Source organism: Cervus elaphus, chromosome 11 (assembly GCF_910594005.1).
Source record: "Cervus elaphus chromosome 11, mCerEla1.1, whole genome shotgun sequence".
Lineage (NCBI taxonomy): Eukaryota > Metazoa > Chordata > Mammalia > Artiodactyla > Cervidae > Cervus > Cervus elaphus.
The window spans coordinates 58,608,223-58,617,519 of record NC_057825.1 but is presented as its reverse complement, the minus strand read 5'-3'; the positions used below and the strand labels follow the sequence as shown (position 1 = coordinate 58,617,519).

The 9,297-nt window shown below is 39.7% G+C and overlaps 1 pseudogene; it reads left to right on the top strand.

Moving 5' to 3' along the window:
• Nucleotides 1-258: 258 nt before the first annotated feature.
• LOC122703118 lies at nt 259-4,906 on the top strand (annotated as a pseudogene).
• Nucleotides 4,907-9,297: the final 4,391 nt, after the last annotated feature.

Genomic DNA, 9,297 nt, shown 5'->3' with positions numbered 1-9,297 from the left:
ATTAAAACCACAAACAACTCAGTCAAAAATGGGCAGATGGTCTGAAAAGACATTTATCTAAAGAAGACATACAAATGGCCAAAGAACACATGAAGACACATGTGACATCACTAATTATTTTTAAATAAATGCAAAGGAAACCCACAATGAGGTGTCACATCACATGGGTCAGAATGGCCATCATCAAAAAACTTACAAACAATAGGAGGATGTAGAGGAAAGGGAATCCTCCTACTTTGTTGGTGGGAATGTAAATTGGTAGAGCCATTACAGAGAATGGTATGGAAGCTCCTTAAAAAACTAAAAATAGACCTACCATATAATATAGCAATCCCACTCCTGGGCACATACCCAGATAAAACCAAAATTTAAAAAGATATATGCACTGTTTACAATAGCTAGACATGGTAGCAATCTAAATGTCCATTGAGGAGTGGATGAATGAAAAAAGATGTGGTATATATCCTAAAGGAGATCAGTCCTGAGTGTTCATTGGAAGGACTGATGTTGAAGCTGAAACTCCAATACTTTGGCCACCTGATGCTAATAGTTAACTCATTTGAAAAAACCCTTATGCTGGGAAAGATTGAAGGCAGGAGGAGAAGTGGGCCAACAGAAGATGAGATGGTAGGATGGCATCACCAACTCAATGGACATGAGTTTGGGTAAACTCCGGGAGTTGGTGATGAACACGGAGGCCTGGTGTGCTGTGGTCTATGGGGTCGCAAAGAGTCGGACATGACTGAGGGACTAAATTGAACTGATACATATATATATAGATAGATAGCTATAATGGAATATTACTCAGCCATAAAAAATGAGATAATGCCATTTGCAGCAATATGGGTGGACCTAGAGATTATCATATTGAGTGAAGTAAGTCAGACAAAGACAAATATGATATTGCCTATATGTGAAATCTAAAAATAAAGTCACAACTGAACTTATTTACAAACAGAAATAGTCACAGGTATAGAAAAAAATGTATGGTTACCAAAGAGGAAATGGAGGGGGGAATAAATTGGAAGACTGGTATTGAAATATGTACATTACTATATATAAAATACTTAACTAATCTGGACCTACTGTATAATACAGGTAACTCCAGTCAATACTCTGTAATGACTTATATGGGAAAATATTTTTAAAAGTGCAACATGTATAACTGATTTTGCTGTATAACAGATAATAAAGCATTGTAAATCAACTATACTCTAATAAAAATTAATTTTAAAATCTCAGGTGAAATTGAAAGAAGAAGAGGAAAGCATACATTAATTCAAGTATATCAATGGTTTACAAGCATTTTAACAACAGAATTGTGTTCTGGGCTCTCAAATTTTATTTTAGTTCTGAGATAACTTCTGGAGTACCTCTCAAAAATTCGATATTTTCCTATGCACACTTGTCTTTTTTGTTGAACTTCTATTAATAGCCTTTTCTGGACAAACTGTGAGTTTTATGGGTTGATAATGTCAATATAAGAACTTAGACTGCAGGATGGATGCCTATGGTAGCTTAGGGTAGACTAGGATTCATGTTCTTAGTTCAGGGATTTTTGTAAATGATCACTCACTCATACATACAAATGTACACATGCTCTGTGTTTGCTTGTCTGTTTTCCATCCTTGTTCTTACTGATCTAATCCTGTTCAAAGAAATAACAATATGGGTTTAACTAACGTCTGTTGTCAATGGCTTATTAATATTATCAGTTCTCAAATGGGATTTCCAGTTGAAATCAAGTTGTCAATTGAAAAATCTTTAAAATTATCCAGATTTAAAAGTGTTGTTTCAGTTCAGTTCAGTTACTCAGTCATGTCTGACTCTTTGTAGCCCAATGGACTGCAGCACATCAAACTTCCATGTCCTTCACCAACTCCCAGACCTTGCTTAAACTCAAGTTCATCAAGTCAGTGATGCCATCCAACCATCTCACCCTCTATTATCCCCTTCTCCTTCTGCCTTCAGTCTTGTCTTGCATCAGGGTCTTTTCCAATGAGTCGGTCCTTTGCATCAGGTGGCCAAAGTATTGGAGTTTCAGCTTTAGTATCAGTCCTTCCAATGAATATTCAGGGCTGATCTTCTTCAGGATGAACTGGTTTCATCTCCTTGCAGTCCAAGGTACTCTCAAGAGTCTTCTCCAACACCACACTTCAAAAACATCACTTCTTCAGGGCTCAGCTTTCTTTATGGTTCAACTCTCACTTTCATACATGACTACTGGAAAAACCATAGCTTTGACTAGACGGACCTTTGTCGACCAAGTAATGTCTCTACTTTTTAATATGCTGTCTAGGTTGGTCATAGCTTTTCTTCCAATGAGCAAGTGTCTTTTAATTTCATGGCTGCAGTTACCACCTGCAGTGATTTTGGAGCCCAGAAATAAAGTCTGTCACTGTTTCCATTGTTTTCCTACCTATTTGCCATGAAGCGATGGGACCAAATGCCATGACCTTTGTTTTCTGAATGTTGAGTTTTAAGCCAGCTTTTCACCACTTCAGTATTCCTGCATTGAGAACCCCATGAACACTATGAAAAGGCAAAAATGCTATTTGGATATATCTAAAGATGTGAATGCATTTAAGCATAAGCTGATTATTGTTTTTATGGATCACCAGGCATCTTTTACAGGTAGAAACCAGAAGAAAGGACTGTTGTTTGCATGTTACTTGATGAACTCTCAATGACTGAATCCCCACTGTCTTCCAGTCTGATCCTATATGAGGATAGAGTACTGGCCAACATGAGTAAGTTAATAAAGAAAATAATATTGAATGATTTGTTCTTCTGTAGATATCAATGCTGTTAGCAGAGTTATGCTTCTGTATTTTTCTTAAGCATTTCTGCTTTCCTTATGTGCAGAAAAGAAGGATCACAGTGACAGGTATACTTTCCGTTCTAATGTTAGAACTACTGAGTCTCAGATTGTCTATCAAATCCAGAGTGATCTCCATTCCAGAAACAACAGCTTTCCCTTGTTTCTGAAAGTTTAAAAAAAACTTGAGTTAGTAGTAATATTAGAATTTATTTCCCTTTTATTATTTTATCAAAAAATTGTCATTTCTCTTGAGGTCTTTTTCATTTTACTCATTCTCTTTTCCTATTTTGTACCCTCTCCAGCATGTACTCTAATATTTTTCACAAAACAAACTCCTATTCATCTTTTAATAAACTTGTCCTTCCCAGATGGCTCACAGATAAAAGAATCTTCCTGCAATTCAGGAGACATGGGTTCTATCCCTGGATTGGGAAGATCCTCTGGAGAAGGAAATGGCAACCCACTTGAGTATTCTGGCCTAGAAAATCCCATGGACAAAAGAGCCTGGCAGTCCATGGGGCTGCAAAAGAGTCAGACATGACTTTGTGACTAAACAACAGCAAGGATCTCGAGCAGTATCTGGGAGTCTGTCAATTCCTCTGGTTTTTACCTACTTACAAAAAGAGACTTTTTCCAAAAGTTGAGGATCTGTGTACCTTTAGTAACATTCATGAGAGAGAGTGTCTTGATTCTGATTTTGTCCTGATAATGTGCCTGACTAGCCTATTCTTTTATACAGCAAGAGGTGGAAAAAAATCAAGCTCAGAATTTCTATCAGACTTCTGGAGAAATAGCTAAATAATGAATACATAGCTAAAGAGTGCAGACAGAGTGCGTTACTTACCTCGACTCTTAGTATGTCGGGGATGGTAACCAGGATCTGGTGTCTACTCCTATTGCCTGCACCTGCTGACCTATAGCCACCACGCATTAGTGCATCTCCTTCCACGTTGGCCGGGCTGGTGTCCAGATTAGCAATGCCTGCTGGGAGCTCTACTGCCTAGAACACAGCATCCAGCCTGATGGCCAGATGCCAAATGACAAGATTATTGGGGGAGGAGATGACACCTTCAACACCTTCTTCAGCAAGACAGGTGCTGGCAGGGCAGTGTCTGTAGACCTGGAACACACAGTCATTGATGAGGTTCGCACTGGGACCTACTTCCAGCTCCTCCACCCTGAGCAGCTTATCACAGACAAAGAAGATGCTGCCAATAACTGTGCCTGAGGTCACTATACCATTGGCAAGGAGATCATTGACCTTGTCTTGGACCAAATTTGGAAACTGCCTGACCAGTGCACAGGTCTTCAGGGCTTCTTGGTTTTCACAGCTTTGCTGGGAGAACTGGTTCTGGGTTTACCTCCCTGCTGATGGAACATCTCTCCGTTGATTACAACAAGAAGTCCAAGCTGGAATTCTCTATTTACCCAGCCCCCCAGGTTTCCACAACTAGTTTAGCCCTACAACTCCATCCTCACCATCACACCATCCTGGAGCAACTGATTGTGCCTTCATGGTAGACAATGAGGCCATCTATGACACCTGTTGTAGAAACCTTGATATTGAGCACCCAACCTACATGAATCTTAACTGCCTTATTAGCCAGATAGTGTCCCCCATCACTGCTTCCCTGAGGTCTGATGGAGCCCTGACTGTGGATCTGACAGAGTTCCAGACCAACCTGGTACCCTACCCCCACATTCATTTCCCCCAGGCCACATACACCCCCGTCATCTCTGTGGAGAAAGCCTACCAAGAACAGCTCTCTGTAGCAGAGATCACCAAAGCTTGCTTTGAGCCATCCAACCAGATGGTGAAAGTGACCCTCGTGATGGTAAATACATGGCCTGCTGCCTGTTGTACTGTGGTGACATGGTTCCCAAAGATGTTGTATCACCATTGCCACCATCAAGACCAAGTGCATCATCCATTTTGTGGACTGGTGCCCCACTGACTTCAAGGTTGGCATTAATTACTAGCTTCCCACTGTGGTACCTGGTGGAGATTTGACCAAAGTCCAGTGGACTATGTGCATGTTTATGATTAATTTTAAAAAATTTAATCCAAAGGATTTAATGCTTTAAGCTTAATGCTTAAAGTTGCTTATGTACAAAACTGCAAAATAAATTGTAGACTTACAGGAAAATTTTAAGAAAATCTTTAAAAAATGACACATGTAAGCAGATTGATATATATTTATCATAGTTTAATTAGGGATGTTAACAAACTAATACATTATATTGGCAACTTGCACTAGTGAAGATTCTTCCTCCTAAGAATGTTTTTAAGCTTATGAACTATATTTGCCTAAAGCAATCCTAGCAAGCTTTTTAGAAAACTGAAGCAATTATCAATCAAGGAGACACATGAGAATGTTCTGGTATAGGTTTTCAGAATATTCTTGTCTAAGATGGACAGGGAGGCCAGGTGTGCTGAGATTCACAGGGTTACAAAGAGTCGGACATGACTGAGTGACTGAACTGAACTGAAGAAATCAAAGATGACATTAAAAGATGAAGAGTATACCATGTTTCGGGACTGGAAGAATGAATATTGTGAAAATGACTATACCACACAAAGTAATCTACAGATTAAATGCAATCCCTATCAAATTACCAATTGCATTTTTCACAGAACTAGAACAAAAAATTGCACAATTCGTATGGAAACACAAAAGATCCCAAATAGCCAAAGCAATCATGAGAAAAAAGAATAGAGCAGGAGGAATCAAGCTTCTTGACTCCAGACTACATTACAAAGTTACAGTCATCAAAACAGTATGGCACTGGCACAAAAGAGAAATAATGCTCAATGGAACAAGAGAGAGATGCCAGAGGTAAACCCATGCACTATATCCTGACACCTTATTTTCAACAAAGAAGGCATGAATATACCATGAGGGAAAGACAACCTCTTCAATACATGGTTCTGGGAAAACTGGACAGCTTTGTGTAAAAGGATGAAATTAGAATGCCATACATGAAAACCAAACATGAAACCACCATACATGCGAATGAACTCAAAATGGATTAAAGACCCAAATGTTAGACCAGAAACTATGAAACTCTTAGAGGAAAACATAGGCAGAACACTCTTTGACATAAATCACAACAAGATACTCAATGATCCACTTTCTAGAGTAGTGGCAATAAAAACAAAAATAAATACATGGGATCTAATAAAACTTAAAGCTTCTACACAGCAAGGGAAAATATAAACAAGGTGAAAAGACAAGATCAGAATGGGAGAAAATAATAGCAACTGAAACAACTGACAAATGCTTGATCTCCAAAATATACAAGCAGCTCAACACCAGAAAAATAACCAATCTAATCAAAAAGTGGGCATAAGACCTAAATACGTTTCTCCAAAGAAGACATACCGATGGTTAATAAATATATGAAAAGATGCTCAACATTGCTCATTATTAGAGAAATGCAAATCAAAACTACAATGATGTATCACCTCACACCAGTCAGAAAGGCCATCCTCAAAAAATCTAAAAGCTATAAATGCTGGGGATAGTGGGGAGAAAAGGGAACCCTCTTGCACTGCTGGTGGGAATGTAAATAGATACAGCCACTATGGAGAACAGTACTGTTTGTTGTTCAGTCACTAAATTGTGTCTGACTCTTTGGAAACCCAAGGATCACAGCATGCCAGGCTTCCCCGTCCTTCACTATTTCCCAGAGTTTGCTCAAACTCATATCAATTGAGTTGGTGATGCCATCCAACCATCTCATCCTCTGTCATCCCCTTTTCCTTCTGCCTTCAATCTTTCCCAGCATCAGTGTCTTTTCCAGTGAGTCAGCTCTTTATATCAAGTGGCCAAAGTATTAGAGGACAGTATGAAGATTCCTTTAAAAACCTAGGAATAAAATTGACCAAATGACCCAACAGTCCTACTAGTGGGCATATTCCCTGAGAAAACCATGATTGAAGAAAACACATGTACTCCAATGTTCATTGTAGCACTGTTAACAAAAGCTAGGACATAGAAGCAACCTAGATGTCCTTTAACAGATGAATGCATAACCAAGCTGTGGTATATATATACACAATGGAATATTTCTCAGCCTTGCAAAGGAATGCACTTGAGTCAGTTCTAATGAGGTGGATAAACCTAGAGCCTACTATACAGAATGAAGTAAATCAGAAAAAGAAAAGCAAATATCATATATTAATGCACATACATGGAATCTAGAAAGATGATACTGATGAACCTATTTGAAGGGGAGCAGTGGAGATGCAGGCACAGAGAACAGACTTGTGGACACAATGTGGGAAGGAGAGGGTGGGATGACTTGAGAGAGCAACACGGAAACATACATATCACCATATGTAAAATAGTGGGAATTTGCTGTATGGTGCAGGAAATTCAAACCATGCTTTGTGACAAACTAGAGAGTTGGGATGGGGTGGGAGGTGGGAGGTGGGAGGGAGTTTCAAGAGGGAGGGGACATATATATACATATGCTAATTAATGTTGATAAATGGCAGAAATCAACACAATATTGTAAGACAGTTATCCTTCAATTAAAACTAAATAAAATTTTTAAATGCTCTTATTTACCCTTTAACTTCTCTCTTACCTGCTTTTGTCAAATTTTTCTACACAGTTGATAGAGCTTTTGTATAAGACAATGTAAATAAGAGCAACAGAAAAGGCCTCTTATAATAATTTATTCCCTTTGCTGAAGTTGCATCCTTTGGATCCTTCACCTTTGGGAGGGAGTTCTGAAGGAGGAAAAGTTTCTGCACACTCAGAAACCTTCTCACAGGCAAGGACCAGGGGAAATTTCAGAACTTCAGAGGGGAAGTGCAGCTACAAGTGTGTGGAAGACAAAGAGGAGAGAATTTGGCAGAGAGATCAGTGCTGACTAGCAACTCACAACCAAGAAGCTGTATGTAAGTCCATTGCTGCAAAATTGGTGCTGGGTGCTGAGGCTCAGGCTTTGGGGGTTGGACCCCAGGGAGAAGCCTGAGGTTGACTGCTGTGAAGAAACTCTGAGAGACTAATATGACAAAGCTGAGGGGTTTCAGGGAAAATTCTGCACCTGCCAGAGAGTAAGAGATCATTGTTAGGGGAATCTCTAACTCCTTGGATCCTGTAACTCTAAGTGTTCTCAGATTGCAGGATCCTGCCTTCACAAGTGCCATAGGTGGGATGAGCTGGCTGTGGTCTGCAAACCCAGAGATTGGCACACCTGTCGACCTGCTGTTGCCAAGTTCATGAGTGCCAGAAGTGTGGATGAGATAAGGCTGGGGTCTGTGACCCCAGAGGTGGGTGTGATGGTGGTTCCAGTGACTGCCAACCTGTGAGCAGGTGCATATCACTAACCACAACTTCCTGTGAGCCTGTGCAGCTTGCCTCTTTCTAGGGATCCATGACCTAGGGCTAATTCCTCTGGGAGAGCTCATGACCTGCCTCAGACTATAGCAACATATGGCAGGCCTCTACTCCCGCAGGCACTCCTTGTACATTCCAACTGTGGCTTCCATACCCCTCCCTCTCCCCAGTCCGACTGAACAGATAAGCCTTAATAAGCCTGGACCTTCACTCCCTCTTTTCTGGGCAGAGAACAGATGCTGGAGAGCAGCCTGCAAGCAAGCCTGCAAAGAGGCAGGACCAATACCAAAGCAGAACACGGGTGCTGTGTGAATAAAGAAAAGGAGAGAATTCACTCCTGCAGAAGCAGGTGCTTTGGATTTAAACCCTACAATTAGCTTGAGACTGTGGGCCCTGGGGGCAATTGTGGACTTTGGAAGCAAGAACAAGCTTCAGTTAGGGCATATCTGAGTAGGAGCTGACTCCACAGTGCCTGGAACAGGCCCAGAGACCTTCTGAGAAATACTGGAGGACTTTCTGAGTAGGCACTTTGACTGGAGCAAAATGTGTGTGAGGACAACTAATGTCACAGGATAATATTCTTCTTAGTACCTCTCTGTCTATATATCTATATATAGTTTTTTCTGTTTTTGTTTTGTTCTGTTTTTATTCCTTTTTAATAATCATTTAATTTTTATTTTTTGCTTGCCTTTTATTCTTTTTATGTTTTATTTTAAATAAATTTATTTTATTTCCCTCCTATTTCTACAATACATTTTCATTATAATGTATTTTCCCATGTTTTGGTTTTGTATTTTTGCTACTCAAGTTTTTAGTGATTGTTTTCATTTATGAATTTATTTATTGATTTGATTGTTCTTTTCTTTCTTTAGTTCTTCTCTTTATTCTTTCTTTCTTCCTTTTTCTGAGTATGAGTTTGAGTTTCTTTATGTGTTCCTGTCTAATTAATATTGTTTTACTGCTTATGTTGGGGATTTGTCTGCCTGTCAATTTTTTTCATTTTTGGGTGGGTTTCATTTTTTTCTCTCTCTCTTTCTTTTACAATTCTGTACCATGTGACTTGTGAAGGTCTGGTGCTCAGCAAGGGGTTGGGCCTGAACCTCCAAGATGAGAGACCTGAATCCA